The 26,112-nt window shown below is 43.9% G+C and overlaps 1 protein-coding gene across 2 annotated transcripts in view; it reads right to left on the bottom strand.

The window, feature by feature from the left end:
* The window catches only part of SYT10 (synaptotagmin 10), a 147,669-nt gene that overhangs the window by 119,403 nt on the left and 2,154 nt on the right, over window positions 1–26,112 (bottom strand). The window lies entirely within an intron of this gene.

Below are 26,112 nucleotides of genomic sequence, written 5' to 3'. Positions count from 1 at the left end.
TTTTGTGGGGAACAGTGTCGAAGGCCTTTGCAAAGTCCAAGTATATCACATCTACAGCATTCCCAATATACATATTAGCATTCACTACCTCATAAAAGCTGAGCATGTCAGTCAAACAGGACCTGTCTTTAGTAAACCCATGTTGATGCTGAGAAATAAGATTATTTTCTACTATGAAGTCATGTATAGTATCTCTTAGTAACATGTATCATGTAGTGTATGTATCGTCATCTAGGGCCAATTTTATGGGGAAGCCAATTAACTTATCTGTATGACCACGTTCTCTGCCGGCCTCTCTCCCTTCTGACTGGGGTCCTTTCCCAAGTAAGGAGATGCATTGCAGAAATATTTGGTCTCCAAATCCGTGGCCATCCAGAACTTGATCCCAAATTTGTCTGGCTTGGTTGCGATATACTGTGTGAATGGACAACGAACCTTGGTAGGGAACAGTTGTTCATCTATGGTCATGTGTTCTCCTGGAGTGATTGCATTTTGCTACATGAATCAGCAACAGAGTTCTGTGTCTGCGTGAGTTTCCTCCCGCATCCCAAAAACATACAGATAAGTTAATTGGCTTCCCCATAAAATTGGCCCTAGATGACAATACATACACTACATGATACATACATAGACATACTGTAATGGATTGCGGAGACACCGCCGCGCGGTCTGACAGCGGGGTGGTTGTTTCCGCGTTCAGACCGGCGGTTTCCGCACAGCAGCATGCGTCTGGTTTGTCTGAGCCCAGTAGTGCACACAGATGGAGAGCTACTAGGAGACAGGACATTTATACCAGCAAAAGGGGAATCAGCTGATCAGGCCAATCAGCTGATCCCAGCTGGATTCTGGATTGGCTGAGTGGCTCGGGCGGGGCTGCACAGCACTGCAAGTATATATAGATCTTGCTTGTCAGTTGCTGGTTGTCTGCCGTTGCAAATGCTTACGTGTTAGCACCAGTGCTGGTCGTAATGGAAAAATCTACGCTTACGAATCATTACGCGTAATTTTATGCTATTACGCATTACGCAATTATGGTTACGGCGTAGGAAATTATCTACGGTTTATCACTGTAATTACGCGTTAACTTATGCAGTTACGCGTAAGGATACCGTAATGTAGGCGCTTACACTACGATGTTACGCGTAGTGCCGTAATACCCATTAATGCGTAATTTTTTTACGCATATGGACAATGTGTATGCAATAGCCTTCAATGTGACAGCTATTGCGTACACATCATTTGTATGCGTCAAAACGTACGCTTATATACTGAAGGGCGGGAGAAGATACTATTGGTTGCTTAGGATGTTGACTGATTGGCTACTCTTAGAAAAGGGGAGTTTTTACGTTAGTAATTACGCGTAAAATTACGCGTAAGTCTTCGTAAAATTACGCATACCTAGCAATTACGGTAGACAGCGTAATTACGATACCACTTAACTGCTTACGCGTAAATAATTACACATAAGACCGTAAGTTACGCGTAGCGCTTACGCGTAAATTTACATTGAATTACGATGCGTAATTACGCTCATGTGTAATTTTGGCCCAGCACTGGTTAGCACTCAGACCATAGTCAGATCCTTCAGTGTGGTTGAACCAGGTGGACTTGGGAATCCACACTTAGCCAGATTACTGTGTTTACTGTGCTATTATTGTGTTATACTTCAGACTAGTTCCAGGGTGTTGAGACCACGGACCTCACACCCAAGACTAGGGATACTGTGCTATTATTGTGTTATACTTCAGACTAGTTCCAGGGTGTGGAGACCACGGACCTAACACCCAAGACTAGGGATAATGTGCTATTATTGTGTTATACTCCAGACTAGTTCCAGGGTGTTGAGACCACGGACCTCACACCCAAGACTAGGGATACTGTGCTATTATTGTGTTATACTTCAGACTAGTTCAAGGGTGCTGAGACCACGGACCTCACACTCAAGACTAGGGATACTGTGCTATTATTGTGTTATACTTCAGACTAGTTCCAGGGTGTTGAGACCACGGACCTCACACCCAAGACTAGGGATACTGTGTCATTACTGTGTTATTCTTTAGACCAGTTCCTGGGTGTTGAGAACTCGGACCTCACACTCTAGACTAGGATTGTGATTTACATCTGTTATTACCATTTGCTCGGGTGTTGCCGACCTGGCCTGCCCGACCCCTCGGGCTGTCACTCATCCCTCGAGTGTTCAGCCTGTCTGTACTATCCGTGACACTATTCCACCTAGTGTCAGTTAGCGCCAGAGACCTCCTGCTCCTCAGAGAGGCCTCTCTGCAGTACAGCCAAGGGCTCTATCCTTTAGGAGTCCTTTGGCTGCAGTATTGTCTGATTCCTAGCATTACAGGGAATCACTGACTAGCAGATTATCTCCAACCCTTTCTAGGAGATACTCCTCACACAGTCAAGGGCCACCTGCTCCTCAGGTGGTCCATGCTCATTGTTATCTGCGTCTCCCGCCCCTCGGGAGACAGCCTACGGTTGCACCAAAACACTTACACTCTATCAGGTGTCCAGAGGTTAGTCATACTTGTATTCTTGATGATACTGCAGATCACCAATAATCAGATTCTCTCTGGGTGCTGGCACCGATTGTTACACATACTGTATGATTATGACAGGGACTAGATTGTGAGCCCCTCTGAGGGACAGTTAGTGACAAAACAATATACTCTGTACAGTGCTGCGTAATATGTTGGCGCTATATAAATACTTAAATAAAATCTGCAAGTTTTCATTGTATTCATGTCATTGTATCAGCAACTTTTCATTCTGTTTTCACACAATTTTTTATAAAAGACTTGTGTTTCCATATATCGTGAATTTGCAGGTCAGTGAATGTGGGGGATATTTTGTATAGATAGGGCAGGCATTTCTGAAGGTTTCCAAGTCTCACACAGCTACTCTAAGCTACTCTGTGTACACAAATGCAAATGTGCAAGGCCTTAAAGGGGTTCTGTGGGGGGTTGCGGAGGAGAAAAACAGACACTTACCTTGGGCTTCTATCAGCCCCGTGCAGCGGTAATGTCCCACGCCGTCCTCCTCCCATCTGCTGTTCTCCGCCGCCGGCCCCGGTCTAAGTGGCATGGGATCCAACTGCGGCTGCGCTAGAGTGGCCGCGCACCCGCTCGCTTCCGCCTGCGTCATCGGAAGCTTACTGCGCAAGCGCAGTACAAGAACCCATTGTACTGCGCCTGCGCAGTAAGCCTCAGATGACGCGAGCGGAGGCGCGGCAACGCGCATTATTCGTCTGTGTGACAGCCGAATAATAGCCCGGTGCCGGCTGCGGGGAACGGCGGATGGGAGCAGGACGGCGTGGGACATTACCGCTGCAGGGGGCTGATAAAAGCCCCAGGTAAGTGGCAGTTTTTCGCCTTAGAAACCCCCACAGAACCCCTTTAAGCTGGCCATACACTAGGCCGATTCCCGCCAGATCGACAGCAGATTCGATCACTGGGATTGAATCTGCTGTCACATCGTTCCCGCTACACGCCGAATTTCGATCTATTTCATCTGATCCCGTCGATCGCTCCGTGCGGAAAATTACCATCGATCGCCCGCGGGTAGCGAGCGCGTCGTTAGAGGCGTTCGAGTGCCCGACGACCGACGCAATAGAGCCCCATACATTACCTGCTCCGCCGGCGCGACTCACCCCGGTCACCACTGCTCCGTCTCCGCGCTGGTCTCCGGGTCTTCACTTCTTCCTGCCCGGCAGGAAGTTTAAACAGTAGAGGGCGCTCTACTGTTTAAACTTCCTGCCGGGCAGGAAGAAGTGAAGCATGCCGGGGCCGGAGACCAGAGCGGAGATGGAGCAGCGGTGACCGGGGGCATTCGAGCCAGCAGGAGCAGGTAATGTATGCGGGCGGGGGGAGCCGCGGCAGCACCACCACAGATTGTGAACGGTTTCAGGCTGAAATCGGTTCACAATCTGTTTGCTGTAAAGGTAGCCATACGATCCCTCTCTGATCAGATTCGATCAGAGAGGGATCTATCTGTTGGTCGAATCTGATGGCAAATCGACCAGTGTATGGCTACCTTTACAGGTAATGGGTGGTTTGCACAACAATAGATTGAAGATAATCAACCCTGAAGACGTGTGAATATCTCAGCAGGGGTGAATAACACCTCTAGCCTTGCAACAGAAAACACGGTAATTCTAGTGTTAAAGGCACCCACCTATCTATCCTATACCGGGGGCACCTACCTATCTAACCTATACCGGGGGATCACCTGCCTATCTAACCTATACTGTGGGCGACTATACTGGGCTGGCTACCTATAATGTAGGCACCTACCTGGCTAACCTATACTGGGGGCAATTTGCTGGCTACCTACACTGGGGCACCTATGCCTGGCTACCTATACTGGGGTGACCTATAGCTGGCAACCTTTACTGGGGCACCTATGCCTCGACACCTATACTGGGGGGACCTATCGCTGGCTACCTATAAACCTGGCTGACCTGTACTGGTGGCAACTATATCTAGCTCCACCGGGGGGGGGGGGGGGGGATTGGGCAATTTTTACACCCTCGTCCTGTGTGCAATTTAGCTTAGAAACTGCTCTGCATATTGATCCGGTGAAGCAGATACCAAGTCCACTTTACCGGATCAGTTTGGCTTAAAAGTACAGTGTGAACAGGCCTAACACATTGTAATTACTGTCCTGCTGCAATTTGTTCCAATTTCCTTTTTTTTGCAGGACAAGCCCTTGTTTAAATCATCTTTTATTATCAAGAAGAATGAAACCTCCACCTTAAATCCATGTAAACCCCAGCTTGTAACAGCGCTCTGAGTAATCCTTTCCATGCTGCCACAATAATCACATACATCTTGATTTGAAATTCAAATTAATGAGGAAAGATTGCTTTACAGGTGTCCAAACCCAGAGCATAATCACTCTAGCAGCAAGAATGTCCTGTATGTTAATGTGCAATTATATACAGATTGCTTTGCAAGTGTAGTGCTTTCTTTAGCACGCGGATATAAAGCTACATTCACATAGTGTTCTGTTGCCTGAAACTATCTCTCATTGGGCTTGATTCACAAACCGGTGCTAACTGTTAGCACGGGCGTGCTAAACAGTTAGCACGTGAAGTGCCGCTTACGGACATTTGCCCGCGATAATGCAGACTTTTGTGCGCGATCGGCTGTCGAGCGCAAATGTCCGCGATTGAGCGATCACAGGACTTTGCGCACGCAAAACTTCGTGAGCGGCACTTCACGTGCTAAGTGTTAGCACGCCCATGCTAACAGTTAGCACCGGTTTGTGAATCAAGCCCCTAGTGGCCTAAGGTGGCCACGAACAATACAATTCTACAAACAAACGTTTCCAAACGATTATTTGTATGAACAATCAAAAATGATCATTTGGGACCACTAATGGATGAAAATCTTCTGACCAATCCGATCAGATTAACCCATTCAGGTTCCGTCGTTTTCACGTGAGAAATGTTCACCTCCCATTCATTAGCCTATAACTTTATCACTACTTATCACAATGCACTGATCTATATCTTGTTTTTTCCGCCACCAATTAGGTTTTCTTTGGGGGGTACATTTTGCTAAGAGCCACTTTACTGTAAATGCATTTTAACAGGAAGAATAAGAAAAAAACGGAAAAAATCATTATTTCTCAGTTTTCAGCCATTATAGTTTTAAAATAATACATGCCTCCATAATTAAAACTCACGTATTGTATTTGCCCATATGTCCCGGTTATTACACCATTAAAATTATGTCCCTATCACAATGTATGGCGACAATATTTTATTTGGAAATAAAGGTGCATTTTTTCCATTTTGCATCTATCAATATTTACAAGTTTAAAATAAAAAAATATAGAAATATTTCATCTTTACATTGATATTTAAAAAGTTTAGACCCTTAGGTAAATATTTACATGTTTTTTTTTTTATTGTAATGGATTTTTTTTTTTTTATAGTAAACATTTTATTTGGGTACTTTTGGGAGGGTGGGAGTTAAACAATAGATTTATAATGTAAATGTGTGTTCTCTTTTTTTTTTTTTTTTTTTCAGGTGTAGTATTACTTTTTGGCCACGAGATGGCGGCCATGAGTTTGTTTACATGACGTCACTCTAAGCGTAGCACGCGCTTAGAGTGACACATTGGGAAGGGAACGGCCAGAAAAGGCGCAGCTTCCAAGAGAAGCTGTCGATTTTTCAGCGGGGGAGAGGAATCAGTGATCGGGCTCCATAGCCCGATACATTGATTCCTTGGCTACCGAATCCACGGCCGGGAGTGCGCGTGCATGCGCACGATCGGCCGCTGGAGCGCGCGGCAGCGCGCATGGTTCCTGGACGTAGAAACTACGTCCAGGAACCAAAATAGGTTAATGAAATCCATCCGTTTTTCGGATCGATCCCATCAATCTGATCGGATTGGTTAGGAGACATTTGTCCATTAGTGGTCCAATATGATAATTTCCAATAGTTCATACAAATAATTGTTTGGAAACGATTGTTAAGCTAATTGTATCGTTAGTGGCCACCTTTAGGATGATGGTTCTTCAGCAGTCGCCATGCAGGTACATTTGCTGATATCTCTGCTGAGCAGGTTTTGTGATGTAAAAAAGGGGAGGGGGGAGCAGGAAAGGTGATGAGCCAATACGTCTAATTTTGTTGAAAAAATGTGACGTCTGCACAGATTATTATTTAGTACGGTCTGTGCCTGCCCAGTAGGATGGAGCTGCTCATACAGTGCTTTTTCCTCTGTGTTTAAAGTGAACCTTAAGTGAGGAAAAAAAATTGAGTTTTACTCACCTGGGGCTTACCTCAGCCCCCTGCAGCTGATCGGTGCCCACGACGAGTCGCTCTGATGCTCCGGGTCCCGCCGGCGGCCACTTCCGGTTTCGCCGTCAGGACCCGTCAGGCTGGGGAACGCGGCTCATGCTACGCGTTCCCAGCCAAAATAGCACCCCCTATGCGGCCATATGTCCGCATAGGCACCCGTATGCGGACATATGGCCGCATAGGGGTGCTATTTTGGCTGGGAACGCGTAGCATGAGCCGCGTTCCCCAGCCTGACGGGTCCTGACGGCGAAACCGGAAGTGGCCGCCGGCGGGACCCGGAGCATCAGAGCGACTCGTCGTGGGCACCGATCAGCTGCAGGGGGCTGAGGTAAGCCCCAGGTGAGTAAAACTCAATTTTTTTTCCTCACTTAAGTGCCTCTTTAAAGGACCACTATTGTGAAAATTGTAAAATGTAAAATCCATGTAAACACATACATATGAGAAATATGTTTCTTCCAGAGTAAAATGAGACATAAATTATTTTTCTCCTATGTTGCTGTCACTTACAGTAGGTACTAGAAATCTGACAGAACCAACAGGTTTTGAACTAGCCCATCTCCTCATGGAAGATGCTCAGGGTTTTATTTATTTTCAAAAGCGCTTAGTGAACGGCTGTTGTATGTCCAACTGCCAAAAACGTGCTCAGCGAGCAGGGAGGCTGGCCAGCATCATTGTATAAATCCTTTTTCTGGGAATGTCTATATAAAGAATAAAAGCCTTGCTGAGAATCCCCCATGAAGAGATGGACTAGACCAAAACTTGTCGGTTCTGTCAGATTTCTACTAACCACTGTAAGTGACAGCAACATAGGTGAAAAGTAATTAATGGCTCATTTTACTCAGAAAGTAACATACTTCTTATTTGTATATGTTTACATGTATTTTAAATTTTACAATTTGTCCTTTAAGCGCTTCATTCTGCAGGCATGCATGCCCAGCAGTGTTGCTTGCGAAATTTCTTTAAAGTCATTTTTGCATTGAAAATGCTTTTTTTGATTTCTAGAAAACGTTCACGAAAATAGCTTGCATTTTGATATTTTACTGCAAAAGGCGTGAAAACGTGGAAAAAAAATATTTTTAAACCCCCAAAAATGATTGCGCAGTCGCGAATAATCAATATTTTTACTGCAAAAAAGTGCAAAAATGCAAAAAATAAAAAAAAAAACTTATTTACTATGGCATTTTCACTCGAAAATAGAATTTACCATTTTTGCTAAACTTTATAAAAACATTATTATTATTTATATAGTGCCAGCATCTTCCTCAGCGCTGTACTGAGCATATATAGTCTTGTAACTAACTATCTCTCAGAGAAGCTCACAAGCAAATCCCTACCATAGTCATGTGTCTATCGTGTAGTGTTTGTATTGTAGTCTAGGGCCAATTTTAGGGGGAAGACAATTAACTTATCTGTATGTTTTTGGGATGTGGGAGGAAACTGGAGTTCCTGGAGGAAACACATACAAACACGGGGAGAACATACAAACTCCTTGCAGATGTTGACCTGGCTGAGATTTGAACCGCAGACCCAGCAATGCAAAGCGAGAGCGCTAACCACTACGCCACCATACGGCCCATATTGGCATTTTCGTTCATCACTGATGCTTAGTACGGAGAAACTTGTATTCAGATAGGAGCCCAACCACTGGATGGTTCAGAGGCTTCACAATCCTCCTTGGGCACTCCGCTGCTACCCAGAAACTACTTCTTATGGCCGGGCTCCCATCCGAATATGAGCTTCTCCTCACAGTCACTGGGCAAACACGAGTGGCGCTCCCCCACAGAGGAAAAAGGCCCTGCACAGACCTTACTATTATTAGGGCCCGTTCAGATCAGAAATGCGGATGGCCATGCGTGCGGAACGCGTGCGGCCCGCAACGCGTACGAACGCATGGCCATCCGCGTTTGTGTGCGTTGCGTGGCTGATCCCATCACTGAAAAGTGAATGGGACAGCCACGCGTTTTTGCAAAATCTGCGTGCAGCATGCGTTCCCGGACCGCACAGGTCCGGAACGCATGCAGTGTGAACATCAGACATTGCACTCTATGCAATGTCTGATGTCGTGCGTTTTGGCCACCTGCACGCGTTTCCAAAACGCGGCTGGAAACGCGTGCAGTGTGAACGGGCCCTAAGGGCCCGTTCACACTGCACGCGTGAGAATCGGGAAGCCTCTAAGCCATCCAGAAGCTTCCCACTACTTAGGTAAATAACATTTAACCTTTTCTTCTTCACACCTGACATTACATAAAATCTGAACTAAACTTTCCTTCCAGTGACGTAGCTAAGGAGTTGTGGGCCCCGATGCAAGTTTTACAATGGGGCCCCCCAAGCACTCTATACATAACAATTGATACGGTGCACCAAAATCTACCAATGGCAACTACAGTGTCAGAGGTGCAAGAAGGGGATGGGGAACAGTTTGCTAATGATTACCACTATTCAAAGTATCTACAGAAGTGATTATTACCAGCACAGGACCAATAGAGAGCTAATACTGCAGTTGAGGGAGGGCCCTCTGGGGCCCCTCAGGCCCAAGGGACCTGATGCGGTCGCAACCTCTGCAACCCCTATTGCTACGCCCCTGTTTCCTTCATTTCATATCATTTTTTCATATTCTACATGCACCCAAGCTGAGTTGCTTAACTAATGTAGATTACAATTTCACCAAGCTTTCCAGAACTGCAGAATTTACTGTCTGTGTTTCACGCAGGCTGCCATCTTGTTTTCTGAAAATTCTGAAAATGACATTTCCATTATAGCTCATGATTTTAACTAATATCTGAAACTTACTTCAGAGTCAGACACACTTGGTAATTTCACACTTTCAGAGCAGCTCACACAATCAGGGGTGCCTAGTAAGGTCAAGCAGTCAGTCAGCATTTTCCACATTCTCAACTCTTACTAGAAGAGTGTTACCGCTGTCACTTGAAGTTACAGTCATAAAAGTCATCGGGCAGCATCCATGAAACTGTACCGCATGAGGTATACACCATTATTGCAGTGATTACCTCTCAGTTTTATTGTCTCTTGCTTTGATTATTCATTAGAGGTGTCGCTATGGAAACACCAACTTCAGTGTTTTTGGTCAGTAAATTGCCTCTTGAATGTAGCACATGGCTTCTCTAGCCAATTCATTAAAATATCACAAGCTCTATTTATCTGAATTAAGATTTTTTTCCACAGGCTTTGATATGTCATTTGAGCTGATTTTGGCAACAAAAAAAAACAAAAACAAAAAAAACAACCAACTGTATAGCTTATATCTGGCACATATCTTACACCACAAAAAGCTTCTAAGCAAGCTGTTATGCTCACTAAACAAAGTGATGAGCTGGCAGAAGAGATGTCATGTGCACATATAAATGCTTATGTTCTATGTATGTGATACTCCTCCTGCAGCACAGTCAGCAGGGCTGTTTTTAGGCATAGGCAAACCAGGCAGATGCTTGTGGTGACAGCTGTAAAAGGGGGGCACCACAGAGCTACTTAGCACATGGTACTTTATGGAATTCTTATTGCCAACTGCCAGTTCTATTAAAGAGAACCCGAGGAGGTGGGTTTGTGAAATCCTATTAGGGCACAGAGGCTCATTCTGTATACAATGAGCAGCCTCTGTGTCCTTACAGTGTGTATCCAGGCTCTCCCCAGGCTCTGCTGTCCCTCATAAAAAAAAAAACGCTAGACTAGCGACACGCAGATTGTCGCTAGTCTGTTATTTACCTCTGAGTGTCAGTCAGCGCTGCTCCCCGCCTCCTGAATAGCGCGGCTCCCCGCCCGTGTCCCTTCCCTGCCTGCCTCTGAAAGCTTCCTCCAATCGGCTTACAGAAGCAGAGAGGGGGTTCTCCTTAACCTCCTGAGCGTTAAGGAGGTTAAGAAAGAGATGGATGTAAATTTGAACACCTAACCTGTAAAAACCAAGGCTGTACACAAACAGTATAACTTTTATAAAGTGGCTACACACGCCTTAAAGAGAATCTGTATTGTTAAAATCGCACAAAAGTAAACAGTTTTGAATCTCAAGAGATCCTTTGTGTGTTTACTTACCCCCCTGCAGCTATCATACACTGGAGAATAACAGGCTGACTGTTTCTTCCTGCAGACAGCTCTGCAAGTGTCTGCTGTAATTCCTCAGTATGTGACAGCCCAGCTCCTTTCACAGCCTAACAGAGGACAATTTATCCAGCTTGTAAAAGGCAGGCAGCTCTCTTCTCTCACTGACAAGAGAGCAGAGAGGCTGCCTAATCTAAATAACACAAACGGGAGTGTGCATAGAGGAGGCTGGAGGGGGGGCGTGCATAACAGATCAACAACACTGAAGAGTTGGCAGCCTTCCAGACACAGGGCGACAAATCCGACAGAGGAAAGATAAGTTGATTTATTACAGAGACAGTGATAGTAGAAAGTGCTGCAGTAAGCTAGAGCACATTAGAATAGGTTTAGGAACTTGTAGGATAGTAGAAAAAAGGATGACATTTTTGTTACAGAGTCTCTTTAAAAACGGTATTGAAGTTTCTTATATGGGAGCAGTGAGTTTGGGACAGTGATGTATATAGCCTGGTAATAATTTGTATATCCTTTTTAATCTTATTGTGAGAAACAAAATTATTTCTATGTAAACTATAATTTTACAGGTTAAGTCCACGAAAAGTTACAGGTCCACCCATTATTTCCTATTCATGTACTATTAGTATGCTAACAGGAAAATAATGAGTGAGGACATCTTGTGGCCAAATAGTAAAATGACACCTACAGAAATGTATTTTAAAGCGGAATGAAACCCAGCATTTCTTCTTTGCTCTGAAAAATTATTTACAGCATATTATATACTACCACCATTTTTTCTTTTACTAGAACAGCATTCAAAGGCGGGAAAGTTCATTGCAGAGAAATGTGTACGCATCCAAAGTTGTAAATAATGTTATCTTGTGTTTACTTAAATTCATCAAGTGAGGAATGTGACACATTCTCTGACTGTGGAGAAGCTGCTGGACACAGACAGAGACTCAAAGCATTTCTGCCTTCAATACAAGATGAATAAAACCAGTTGTGAATAAAATGCAAAGTCAGCTCACAAAGCAAAAAAACGTACTTTTGGGAACGTTTAATTTCTAAATGAATAATAATACTTACCGTATATACTCGCATATAAGCCGACCCGCATATAAGCCGACCCCCAACTTTTACCTGAAAAAACAGGGGAAAATGATTGACCCCCATATAAGCCGGGGGTAGGAAATGCTGGCCGCCTTATTCCCCTAGTGTGTCCCAGTATAGCTAGTAAAGTGCCCAGTATGGGTAGGTAGTGCCCCAGTATAGCTAGTATAGTGCCCAGTATAGCTAGTATAGTGCCCAGTTTAGCTAGTATAGTGCTCAGTATAGCTAGTATAGTGCCCCAGTTTAGCTAGTATAGTGCTCAGTATAGCTAGTATAGTGCTCAGTATAGCTAGTATAGTGCCCCAGTTTAGCTAGTATAGTGCTCAGTATAGCTAGTATAGTGCCCCAGTTTAGCTAGTATAGTGCTCACTATAGCTAGTATAGTGCCCCAGTTTAGCTAGTATAGTGCTCAGTATAGCTAGTATAGTGCTCAGCATAGCTAGTATAGTGCCCCAGTTTAGCTAGTATAGTGCTCAGTATAGCTAGTATAGTGCCCCAGTTTAGCTAGTATAGTGCTCAGTATAGCTAGTAAAGTGCTCAGTATAGCTAGTATAGTGCTCAGTATAGCTAGTATAGTGCCCAGTATAGCTAGTATAGTGCCCCAGTTTAGCTAGTATAGTGCTCAGTATAGCTAGTATAGTGCCCAATATAGCTAGTATAGTGCCCCAGTTTAGCTAGTATAGTGCTCAGTATAGCTAGTATAGTGCCCAGTGTAGTGCCCTGCCCCGCACGCTCCCTCCCTCCCTCCGCGGCCGCTGCTGCTGCTGCTATTACCTGCTTTAGGCAGCGGCCGCTTCCTAATCCGGGTTCCCCTCTTCATCCTGTGGACTCCGTAACTGTATCACAGCAGCGCGCCCGGCGCTGCTGCTGTGATGATGCAGGGGCCAGGAAAGAGTGGTTCCCCTGGTAATGGCGATGCGCCGTTACCAGGGGAACCGCTCTTTCCTGCCCCCTGCATCGTCACAGCAGCAGCGCCGGGCACGCTGCTGTGATACAGTTACGGAGTCCGCAGGATGAAGAGGGGAACCCGGATTAGGAAGCGGCCGCTGAAGCAGGTAATTTAGCAGCAGCGGCGGCCGCGGAGGGAGGGAGGGGGCGAGCGAGTGGGCGGGCGGGCGGGGGGCGCAGACCACCACCCACGACTCGCATACAAGCCGATCCCCCAACTTTTGGCCCCCTTTTTGGGGGTCAAAAATTCGGCTTGTATGCGAGTATATACGGTACATGTTTTATATTTATGAATATTATGTCAGGGTTTTATACCACTTTAATAAATAAACCTACAATGACTTTTGAAATTAACTCCTTACCTCCAAAACTCTCCCATAATTCCCCAAATAAATCTTTTGCATAAAAAAGACAATTTAAAAAACTGTTATTTATGAAAATATGGGCTTTTAACTAGTGATGAACACAAAACTGAAAAAAATGCAGTCCAAGAAGCCAACTACAAGATTCTTACTAGATGGCACAAAATGCCAGTTGCTTTGAATAAAATAATTACAGATTACCCCACGAATTGTTGGCGATGTGATTCACTACAGGCCACATACGAGCATATATGGTGGGACTGTCCTAAAATTATGAGATTTTGGAAACTGGTACATAAGTGGGCAGGGAAGATTTCTTCCTTTCATGTACCATTAAATACATTGGCCTTGCTCCTCCATCACAACGACATGTCCATTAAGACGTATAGAAACTCTCTCCTGATCCACCTTGTCAACGCAGCTAAAACCCTTGTCCCCAGGTGGTGGAAATCGGACAAAATACCATCCATGAAGGAATGGTTGGCGAAAGTAGATTTTATTTACCATATGGAAGAACTTAGAGCAATTAAACTGGACAGAGTACATAAGTTTACCATCGCCTGGGCACAATGGGTGGATTTTAAAACTACGGATGAGTACCTTTCTCTACAAATGCTTTCTTAAAAGGTTTGGACTAAGAATAGACACGGGCGTTGATATCAAAACTTGTCGATCAATCTATACTTTAATATGCGCTTCTTGGTAGGCCCTGTGGAGATCTATCTACCTTTACACACTATTCGCAACTTTCTATGTTGGTGTTATACTTACTTGTTGCATAATCTAATGTGAAGCCTCTTATAGGTATGTTTTAAGTATTGGCTATAACAGTTTCAGGTTTAAATAACATAAACTTTTAGTAAGTTAATATATAGACCATAATGTATGCTAGATAAGGCTTGTTGATAAGCTATATGTTTAGTATTATGGATGGAAATTGTGTTTTGTTGCTATTTTTCTATGATGATGATACAAAGACCTATGTAAATTGTATTTCTACTTTATATCATCAATTCAAATAAAGATTTTCTTTTGGGGAAAAAAAAAACTGAAAAAAATGCACCTTTGTTTCCAAATAAAATACTGGCACCATACACATTGTACTAGAGAAATATTTTAAATGTTGCAATAACCGGGACAAATAGCAAATACAATGTATGGGCTCGATTCACAAAGCGGTGATAACCCAGTTAAAGACTTTAGGCGTGATAACCATTTTTATCATGCCTAAACTCAGTTTAGGCATGATAAGTTTAGGCATGATAAGTTTAGGCATGATAAGTTTAGGCATGATAAGTTTAGGCATGATAAGTTTAGGCGTGATAAGTTTAGGCATGATAAGTTTAGATAAGTTTAGATCGCACGCAAAGTCCCGCACGCAAAGCAGCATCATTAAACTCTATGCAAAGTGCACCAGACTTTGCTAGCGCAAAACTTTTGATCAGCTGTGCACTGCGGTGCTAACCCAGTTGGTGTTTAAACTTATCACGCCTAAAAACTTATCACACCTAAACTTATCATGGCTAAACTTATCACACCTAAACTTATCACACCTAAACTTATCATGCCTAAACTGAGTTTAGGCGTGATAAAGGGCTTTTCACTAGCGTGCTAACTGTTAGCACCGCTTTGTGAATCAGGCCCTATGTGTTTTATCCACAGTAAAATGTTTTATTTTAAAAGTATAATGGCCGAGAAATAAGGAATTTTTTTCTTCTTATTATTCCCATTAAAATGCATTTAGAATAATAGAACACAGCTTGAACTTGTCCAAACATACTCAGCAGTAGTGTTGGGCGAACACCTGGATGTTCGGGTTCGGGAAAGTTCGCCGAACATGACCGCGATGTTCGGCATGTTCGGGCCGAACCCCGAACTCCCCGAACATCCCGCTTTTGGGGGCCCTATGGGGTCGCAGGCATAAGGGGGGAGCATGCCCCGATCGCGGGGGGGTCGGAAATTCCCCCCACCCCCTCCGCTAGCGCTCCCCCCTCTGCCCGCTTCCCCATACAAAAGTTTAAGGAAAGTACCGGTGGTAGTGGATGGCCTGGCAGTGGCACTGTGGAGTGAGGAGGAGGAGTCCGGAGAGTGACGCGTTGAGGGAGGCCGGGCAGCGGGCGGTTCAGCGGTAGTACCCTTGTGGTACTTCCGCCCTTTCTCTGACCTCACGCCCGCTGCCCGGCCTCCCTCAATGCGTCACTCTCCGGACTCCTCCTCCTCACTCCACAGTGCCACTGCCAGGCCACCCACTACCACTGGTACTTTCCTTAAACTTTTGTATGGGGAAGCGGGCAGAGGGGGGAGCGCTAGCGGAGGGGGTGGGGGGAATTTCCGCCCCCCCCCAGCGATCGGGGCATGCTCCCCCCTTATGCCTGCAACCCGATAGGGGGGCCGTATACGGCCGAACAGGGCCCTGTTCGGCCGAACAGGGGCCCTGTTCGGCCAGGTTCGGCCAGGAATTGAGCCGTTCGGGCGAACGCGAACGGTTTGGCCGAACACCACCAGGTGATGTTCTGCAGAACCCGAACAGTGGCGAACACTGTTCGCACAACACTACTCAGCAGGTGGTGAGTTTCTGTGGCTGAGTTCCAAGCCGCCTGTAGACCCAGACTATCTGCATCCTGCTGATCATCGATATCTGTTATACAATTTTCTGTGGGTTTTCTGTTATGCTAGGAATACACCATAAGTTTTTTCAGCAGATAGATGGTTCGATAGATAATTTCTGACATGTCCGATATTATTTTCAATCGTTTTTCTGATGGATTTCTATTAGAAGTTAATGGAAATAGATAATAAAAGATAAGAGGATCGAGTGGGAAATCGACCAGAAAATCGAATTGAAAATCGGTCAGATGGGAAATCGACCGAAAAACGCATTGTGTGTACCCAGCATTATATTTACCTGCCAGATATATTTTTTTTCAGCATGTTGGAGAAAATATATCTGGCAGGTAAATGCTGTGCTTCCGCCTGTCCGCTCACCACTCGCCCTAGTGCCCAGCATCTGCTACCACATGTAGCACGATTACACGCTGCATGAGGAGAGTAAGTGCAGGGAGCAAACTGCAAATCGGAATCTGAATCGGATGTAAAAACAAAACGCGGAATCTGAATCGGAATCACTTGCAGTGTGCAAGAGGCCTAAGGGGTCAGCACTAGAGGGAGCAGAAAACAGGCAGGATGGTCACACAGGTACAGCACTGGACTCCAGAGGGGAGGTTAGAGCACAGCTTCTGCTGTGCTATGCTCTGCCTTTACTCACTGGACTAGGGTAGTGCAGGAAGGGGGTGTACAAAATGTGACAGGATCGGTGGGTTGTTTGTATCTCAGGGACCGAGCACGTCGATTACAGCACAGGAAATTTGGGCGCAGTCGGCTATAGCAGGGCACAGTGAGAAACTTCGGCGCTGTCAGAAGATGAAGCTGAAGTTACTTTTAAAACACTGTAATTCGGCCGCCAATAGCTGGAAGCCGAATTACATCATTCCCCACCATCCACGGGGACCTGGAGGGGGAATAGTAATTAACGGCCCCAGGACTTTTGCCAGAGCAGGGTAAGCCGTATATTGGCTGTATCCTGCACCACAGTCTCCCGGCAGCGATTTCTCCTGCACTCCTAAGGGACTCCCTGCACTATGCAGCCACCCTATACGGGACATGGCTTATATTCTCTAGTGTGTGTGTGTGTTTTGTTGTGTTTTTTTTTGTGTGTGGTTTTTTTGGGGGGAGAGGGGGGTGACATGGGGCTTCTTTCCTGTAGTGACAAAAAGGTTAGAAACACCATGGCTAATACTAATATCTAAGGAACACAAAAGCTGCCTAATACAGTACTGATATGGGGGTGGGCTACAAAGGCTACCTAATAATCAGGGGCTAAATGGCCTTGTCCTGTGAGCAAGTAAAGATTTAAATGCACAGTGTACCTGCTCTCGGTGGCAGTACAGGTCCTGTTCACTCCTCATTAGTTCAGTGTAGCCTTGCGTCTGGCCAATCAGCATTCATTAATGAATGGCACAAAAGGTGCACAGAAGTTTACCGGGGGCTAAGCAAACTACATAACTGTCTGACTTGGTCAGCGTTAGTCAGCCAGCCAGACACCTTATACAAGCAATGTACACATTGCACGTATAACACAAATTAAGCTAAGTACATAAATCGCGTTATGTAGTTTGCACACGTAAAGTTTAAATGTACTTTGTCTATACACCCTTGAGTGTGGATGTAGCTTAAAATGAACCTCCAGACTAAAAATCTACTCAGCAGCACTGAAAAGGTTTGGTGTTTCTTGAACAGTTTCACAGCATCAGAACTTTGTATTTCTTATCAAAGCCTCATTTATGGCTTCACAGAAGCTAAGCTGCGCCCCATCAAAGAAAGCTGCCGGGCATTTTCCCGATACTGTGCAAAGCATAATGGGATTTCTGATGTTGTTCTCATTGTCTAGCAACTGGGAGGGATGATCAGGACGCGTACGTTAAAAAGGGGCGCTGGGAAAAAAGGGCGCCGGGTTTTTAACGATAAGCATGGATAACGTTTAAAATTGTATTGTACTGTATTTCGTTTAAAATTAATGTTTTTTAAAGTTATAAATCATTAAATAATGTGCATTAAATCGGCAATTGTAAAAACGTTAATCTTTCGTTTAAATAGTGAAACGTATAATAACGTTTAAAAAAAAAATTACTAAGTAACCCTCCCTGTACCTACCCCTAACCCCTAGACCCCCCTGTTAGTGCCTAAACCTAAGACCCCCCTGTTGGTGCCTAAACCTAAGACCCCCCTGTTAGTGCCTAAACCTAAGACCCCCCTGTTGGTGCCTAAACCTAAGACCCCCCTGTTGGTGCCTAAACCTAAAACCCCCTGTTGGTGCCTAAACCTAAGACCCCCCTGTTGGTGCCTAAACCTAAGACCCCCCTGTTGGTTTTTTCGTTTAAAAATAATGTAAAAAAAAAAAAAAAAATTAAAAAAAATTCTGTTTTTCGTTTAAAAATAATGTTTGGGAAAAAATATTGTACTGTTTTCCGTTTAAAAATAATATTTAAAAATGTATAAATCATTAAATAATGTGTAATCATGAGAAACAGTAATAAAACATTAAGTCTCCGGGCGCCGCTTTTAAAACGTTAGTTTTCTCCGGCGCCCTTTTTTCCTATCGGGCGCCCATTAAACGATATTTATTATAGGAGTGAGTGGCGGCGCCCGATTTGTCCACTAGCCTCAGGCGCCCGAATTTACTGTTTCCGATCAGGACACAGGACAGTTGGAACTGTGTCTTATGCTCCCTGTCACCTCCTTTCAACCAAAAAGATGGCTGCCCTCATGAAATCACAAACATTTGCCTGTTCTTTTAAAACAGTGTGGGTAAGAGATTATATTATCTATCTATTTTAATTAATATAACTAATGTAACTTAATGACAGTATTTTTGTTTAGGCTGAAGTTCCTCTTTAAATCAAACTAGAGTACAAACTTGTAAAGGTTATAATTCCATGGATTTCTTCATCCGCTCATTCACAAAACCAGCCAGGGTGATTGTAAGTCTCTATATTGCTGAAGAATGGATCTAGTCATCTTAAAGGTCATCTCTGATCGCCGTGGCGTGTATAGAAGATGCCAATTACAGCAGGAGTGAGTCAGTCACTTTATACACAGCTATGAGTGTTCCCGTGCCATGGAGAAGGCTGCCATTGCTGTGTAATTACATGTGTGCAGTATACAGCACATACTGTGTATTCTGATCCCGTGCCCCTGACATTTCTCATAGACCGGGTCTCCTGTCTTTGAAAATAGTGGTAATGAATGTCTGCAAGGGGTCTTCTCAATGCAGCAAGAGGCAGGAAATACTTAAAGCGGACCTGAACTCAGAACTTCCTCTCAGCCCTAAAAGATAAGCAACAGCATAACAACCTTTACAGAAAAACATTTCTTTGTTACAGCTGATATCAATCCTGCAATAAATCTGCAGTGTGTCTGCTTCCTGCTTTCATGGAAGCAAAAAATCGTTAACACCCTGTGCTTTCAAATTAGCTTATCGTGGCAGTCAGCTGAAACAGGGGAAAGATCAAATTACAACTTGTGATTAGATACAAATAAGGGGGGATTGGACAGGCTTATCTCTCTAAATACATACAGGGTGCATTTCTCTATGTTTTCCTTCTGTCCTGTGCAAGAGTTCAGGTCCATTTTAAAGACGGACTGCATGATGTGCTAAATAAAAGCGTCCCAGTAGTTATATCAGTTGCCGCAATTCGTGTTTGAATACAGTTTTTCACCTGGCTTATAAATGTGGCTCTAAACATTGACAAAATCTGCATTTTATGCTGTTGAAAATGATGTGTAGCATGAAGTGAATTTAAACAAAGTTCTGCACACTTTAAACACTTCTTCCAGAAAACCACTTTTAAAGAAGAACATTACCTCAGGATTGAACTTCATCCCCCTTTCCCATGGGAAATCTTTACCTTTTCTCAAACAGACCATCAGCAGCCTATGTATGGCTAATATTGTGGGGAAACCCCTCCCACAATGTGATGTCACGACCATGGTCCTCTTGACAGTTTCCTGTCTGTGAACCTTGTTTTATTGTGGGAAATAACGTCTGTTTCCAACTGCCAAGCAAGGTGCATCTCCCTCTGCTTTTTGTTTTGTTTTCCCACGTCCACTAGTAGTTTAAGGAACTGCTCCTCTCGGCTGCAGCATGGTCTGAGGCAGTGACAGAGGTAGAGTCAGCTGACACTCAGGCGGGGGGTTATGTAAATAATGTAAAATATTGGTTGCTGACCCTTGTGGGTAAAATATTGGTTGCTGACCCTGACCGTTGTGGTCAGCTGATCTTGCTGTCAGCTGATTGATGCCTGCGTGTGATTGGCATGTGGCCGGCCACTGATTGGTTGCATGTAATATTTAAAATTAAACATCAGTATATTTTTAAAAAATGACATTAAAAATAAATAAATAAACAAAAATAGTTACATTAGGGACCCAACTTTATATATATATAAATAAATATGTCAGCCTCCATATTCTTCTCACTTCAGGTGTTTGGCTGATTTAAATTTTATTGGGTATGTAGTAGTTATTAAAGTGAACCGGAACTCTTGCACAGGACACAAGGAAAACATAACAGAAATACACCATGTATGTATTTAGAGAGTTGAGCCTGTGTAATTCCCCCTCATTTGTATCTAATCACTAGTTGTAATTTGACCCTCCCCCCTTTGCCCCATGTCACATGACTGCCTATGGCAGATAAGCCCATTTGAAAACACAGGCTGTAAACAATATGTCTGCATCCATGACAACTGTGCAGATTTATTTTAGGATTTGTATCAGCTGTAACAAAGAAATGTTTTTGTTTAAAAGTTATTATGCTGATGTGTATCTTTTAGAGCAGAGAGGAGTTCTGAGTTCAGGTCCACTTTAATTATCAAAGAATTTGCTATCATTAAAAACCCAAAGTTTTTATAATTCAACCTACATCAATTATTTGTCTCCTTAAAGGGAACCTTAACTGAGAGGGATGTGGATGTTTCCTTTTAAACAAAACCAGTTGCCTGGCAATCCTGCTGATCTCTTTGGCTGCTGTAGTGGCTGAATCACACACCTGAAACATGCATGCAGCTAATCCAGTCTGTCTTCAGTCAGAGCACCTGATCTGCATGCTTGTTCAGGGGCTGTGGCTAAAGGTATTAGAGGCAAGGGATCAGCAGGAGAGTCAGGCAACTGGTATTAATTTATAAGAGAAAATCCATATCCTTTTCAGTTTAGGTCCCCTTTAAAGGATACCCAAGGTGACATGTGACATGATGAGATAGATATGTGTAGGAACAGTGCCAAGCACACTAATAACTATGCTGTGTTGCTTTTTTTTCTCTGTCTGAAAGGTTTAAAAATCAGGTATGCAAGTGACAGTTTCTTTCTGAGACAGGACTGGGTCAGATTACAGCACAAACCTCACTGATAAGGAAATACGGTCATAAAACACTTCCCTAGCAGAAAATTGCCCCTGAGAGCAGAAAAGAGATAAAGGGGGACAATAGTTGATAGATTTGCGCTCTGGCATATTTCATTGAATGTGTCACTGAGCAGAAACAATTAAACAGTAAAAACTTAAAAAGCAGATTTAAATACAGATCTGTGGGATATCTAAAAAAGTCATTTCTAGAAGAAAGAGGATAGATGCAATTGTTTATCACTTAATTTTCACCTAGGGTGTCCTTTAACAAGTGTGTCCTATTCTGGCTATGTACACATTTTGGGGAAGCACCGGTACCTAGTCTTAGAGCATTATATGTGTACGGGTACACAGCAGTGTGATGCCGGGGTGTATACCCTAGGAGAGCACAGCATCCTTATGCCAAGAAAACAACGCACCGTCAGATTCTGGGTTATTGTGTAGGTGACCTAATTTGCTTACGGGAGAATCCTCATATGTGGAAGGGGAGAAATGCTCAACTATCTTTCCGCCCACACAGTCTGCAGCTTTATTAATGTGCATCGCAGCCACCTCCAGTCTCTCCAGTCTGCGGCTGACAGGGACCACACACCGCCCAGCGAGACACACGGTATGGGGGAACAAGGGTAGGGCAGGAAACGAGGTGGGGGTTATTGGTTTGGGGAAGGAGTATGAAGGTAGAGGATCGTGCAGAGTAAAGAAGTGAGAGGCTGAATCTACAGGTCAGTAAAGAAGGGAATTCTTATTTCCAATACCCTTGCAAACACAAACGCTTGCTTTGCCTAGGTGTTCATGTTCATCATGTCATTGGATAATAGATTTGGGAAGCGTGGACTGTGACCACTGGGTGCTCTTATCTTTCAGATTGATAGAGCTATCACTGATAACCAACATGGCACCATTTTCCAATCCCGCCAAAAATGGCGAGATGACATATTTCATGATTTATTTTCCATTGCTACAGCGAAATCTTCTTTCAAGGAGCCACAAACGTGACCACAATGATAGAAAAATCAATTGCTATTCTACTGTATTTCCTCTCAATTTTCAATTTCATCATTTCTCAGTGGTTCTGGATCTCCGTGACATAATTAGATAGCGTATAATACTCCATTTCATCAACGTAGGATTAACTAGGGCGACTCTAAGAAGCTGAATGGAAAAAAAGAACTAATTTATAACAGGGCTGTGTGGAGTCAGAGTCAAGGAGTCGAGGAGTCAGAGCAATTTTGAGTACCTGGAGTTGGTGGTTTCAATAAACTCTGGAGTCGGGAGCCGGATGATTTTTGTACCAACTCCACAGCCCTGGTTAGAATTTGACCAAGGTGTTGGAGTCGAGGAGTCGGAGCTATTTTGGGTACCTTGAGTGGGAGTCGTGGTTTCATAAACTGAGGAGTCGGATGATTTTTGTACCGACTCCACATCTCTGAATTATACCACGTAAAATACAGCCCCTGTAAAGGATCACCTTTTTCACTTGACCCGTCTCATTTTTTCCGATTTTGATTCTAGGAAAATGGGGAAATACCATACAGACTGAATATTGAAAGCGAGACATCCGTACGGATGTTTGTTTTATTTAGTGAGAAATAAGGTCCACCTCCTAGCTTCTTTACTGTTTGGATGAGATAAGGGACACAAATCATCTCCTTCCAAACAGCATGGATCCTATTCAACTGCAAGGGACAGGAACCACTTCTCGCGTGCATATCTGCCCCTTAATAGCTTGGATATTATGTTTTGAGTACTTAGAATATTATACATTATATGTAGTGAGCAAAGATGGGATCTATGGGAAGAGGTGGCGGATGTAGGGGAACAAGTGGCGTGTTGAAGACAACCAACTGTTCTCTAAGTTGCCCATTAACGGTACATTTTTTTATCGGATGCAATCTGATGCACCGTTTACAATCAAAATTGTACAGAAAACTGTGCAGTGTGAAGCGAAAATGATTCTATGGTCAATTGGATCAGAAAATGTAATCGATCCGAAAGTTGGATTTTATGATCGTATCTGAAGAGAGAAAATACCCTAATTGACCTGTCTATGGGAACAATTGATAATTACCTTCCAATTACTTACAATTGTCAAAAGTGTGTCAAAAGATTGCATCTGATGAAAAAATTGTACTGTTAATGGTTGATTTTAGGATCATTTCACGCAAGGCCCTCTGCCCGAACGTTTTACAGAATGGAAGGCAATGGATCAGCAGAGACCTGTGGACCAGACCCATGTTTTGCTATGGACTCATCCACAAAGTTCATTTTTCATCGGATATGAGTTTATTCATCGTGACGCGGCAATGAACATTCTGGACCTGCACAGTTTTTGCGGACAGTGAAAACGTTGCCAAATATCCAATACGTGGCATGCTTCCCCTAGAGCACACACAACAACAGACCACCTGAACAACGCAACAAATAGCACCAGGACACTGCTTACCCCAGCTGGATCTATCATAGTGTGAACCGACCCTTATCCTTGGACAGTTAGAGAAAAAGGGTGCACAGACTTTGGGATGTGATAGTTATAAGAAGGAGGTACAGGTTATGCAATCTTGGAAGGACAGCCTGGAATTTCTGCAAAAATGGATTTAGTGAGATCTTGGAACTTTTCAGTAGTGATAGTGCTGGAATACGGGACTACATGGTTTAGATTCCAAACAAATGCATTCAGCACCCTTTCAGCAATGGACAGCAGGATGGGGTGCATTTCATTTAGCTCTCATAAATCCTGATTCCAAGCTGGAAGGAGGAAGTATCCGAGCTAAAATGAACACACCCAGTCCTGCTGTCCAGTGCTGAAATGGTGCTGAATGCAGCACATGGTCACAAATTCAAACACCAGCACTACTTCTGAGGGTGAAATATTACAGTGTGAGTGACTATCAGATATCACATAAACTGGTGAGGGTCTGTTGCTGCGGCATTTGAGAGTGGGAGATGAAGATCCACCATGGAAGTCAGTTCTTCTTGGGGTACCAGAACCAGCAGCAGCAGTGCAAGATGCATATTGTGGATTATAACAATATGTAGTCTGTGTATTTATGTGTTGGGGTGAGAAAGTAGTTGTGGTTTTACCTACAAATAACTTTTTTAAAGAATCAAAGTTGTATAGAGTACCATAGAGGAAGACCAAGTTGTAACACAGGGGTATACAGTTCTGTCCTATCAGTATGTAAGGGATGAAATGGTCAGATGAAGGTACAGGGTAGAGGTTGCACACGGTACAACAAATGTGGTCACAAAATTTGGAATCATAGAAAGTGGACAGTTCTATTTAGTGGGGTGGCACACAATAGTGACATCTTAACTTCTAAAACAGACCTAGGCAAGCCTCTTCACTATTTGGAGTACTATAAGTCCCAGCAATCCCCCAGTTCCTTATCACAGGCTGTTGGAACAAGCTAGAATGCCACAGGTGGTGGATAGCAGGACATGGAGCATTTAGTGTCACCGGACCGGAGGCTTTTCCATCCACAGACACTACAGGTAATCGCCACCAGTGCAGAGCTGATTAGAAAGGCACTGTAAATGTTCTGGCAGTCCAGGAAAAAAAAGTTAATTTTCCATGTCCTGAGAGACAGTGGTAAGGGTGCTGAGAAAAAAAAGCTTTCTGCTCTCTGCATAATTGTACTAATGACTGCATCTGCTTAGCCAATGACAAGGAATCATACAGCGTTTTGCAGACAAAGATTTGTAGACAGTCCTTATTCAGTGTGCAGCAGGGTCTTGTGTACAGCACCCTGTCCCCAGCCTCTTCACCCCCTCCCTAAGTGTAATGTAGTGATGCTGGAGGAGTCTGCAGAGTCAGTTTTGCTCCATCAGAGGTGGTCAGAGTAAGTGCAATTAAAAGCTGTGACTGGGAGCACTCTTGTCTGTCAGTTTTCTGTGTACGTTTTTCTGCACACCATGTGTGTCTGTGTGTTTGAAAACATACTCATTTTATCACAGAAGCTAATGTGATTGATAGAGGCAATGCATGCAGTGCTTCGTGCTGCCAGTTTTTTTCTTCATGGGGAAAACACATTCAAGTGTGCACTATGCAGTTGATTGACATTGGTTATCAGTTTTCCTGTGCAGAAAAAACACAAACAGTCAAGTGTGCTCCCAGCCTGATGAGGGGGAGATAGAAACTCCATGCAGATTTTTCCCTGGCTAATGCTCAAACCTAGGATACAGCACTATAATACAATACACTGTGTCTCTATTCGACTCATATCTACCTGTTCATCCATGTCATCAATTCTGACCCTCTACCCCCCCCCCCCCTCCATTCTACTTATATCTTGTCTCACCTACTCTTCCAACACACTGTGCTTATCTCCAGAATGGATTATGAATCACTAAACTATTGTATCATCTCACTATGTCAGCCCTTCAATGTAATGAAATTCCCACTCCAGTCCTATGCTATGCTAGGTGGTTACATATTTGCATATCCCATAATATCCCATGTCTAGCTTGATAATCTGATCCTGCAATGTGAAGGACATGATACCCTAAATTGTTCTGTGGGGAGATGATGTTGGAATTTGTAGTGTGAGTGCTGTTTTTATTTGAGATGCAAAGTGGCAGCATGTGCTGTATGGCATACAGAGCTGGATCATTCACAAGGCAAACCTAGGCAGCTGCCTAGGGCCTCGATTGAGTCTAGTGGCCTGGTGGATGTAAGCTCCCACCCAATTTAACAAAATAAACAGGTGACCATCAGTGGAGAGCAAAAAGTGTTATTTTGACTAGTGTCCCATTTCATGGCAATCCTTTTCTGATGGTTTATATCATATGCAAAGTGTTCTTTAGTGTGTGTGTGTGGGGGGGGGCACACATGATTTCTTGCCTGGAACGACAAAAAGGCTAGAAATGGCCCTGC

Source organism: Hyperolius riggenbachi, chromosome 3 (assembly GCF_040937935.1).
Source record: "Hyperolius riggenbachi isolate aHypRig1 chromosome 3, aHypRig1.pri, whole genome shotgun sequence".
NCBI lineage: Eukaryota > Metazoa > Chordata > Amphibia > Anura > Hyperoliidae > Hyperolius > Hyperolius riggenbachi.
This window is presented reverse-complemented; position numbering and strand designations above follow the sequence as displayed.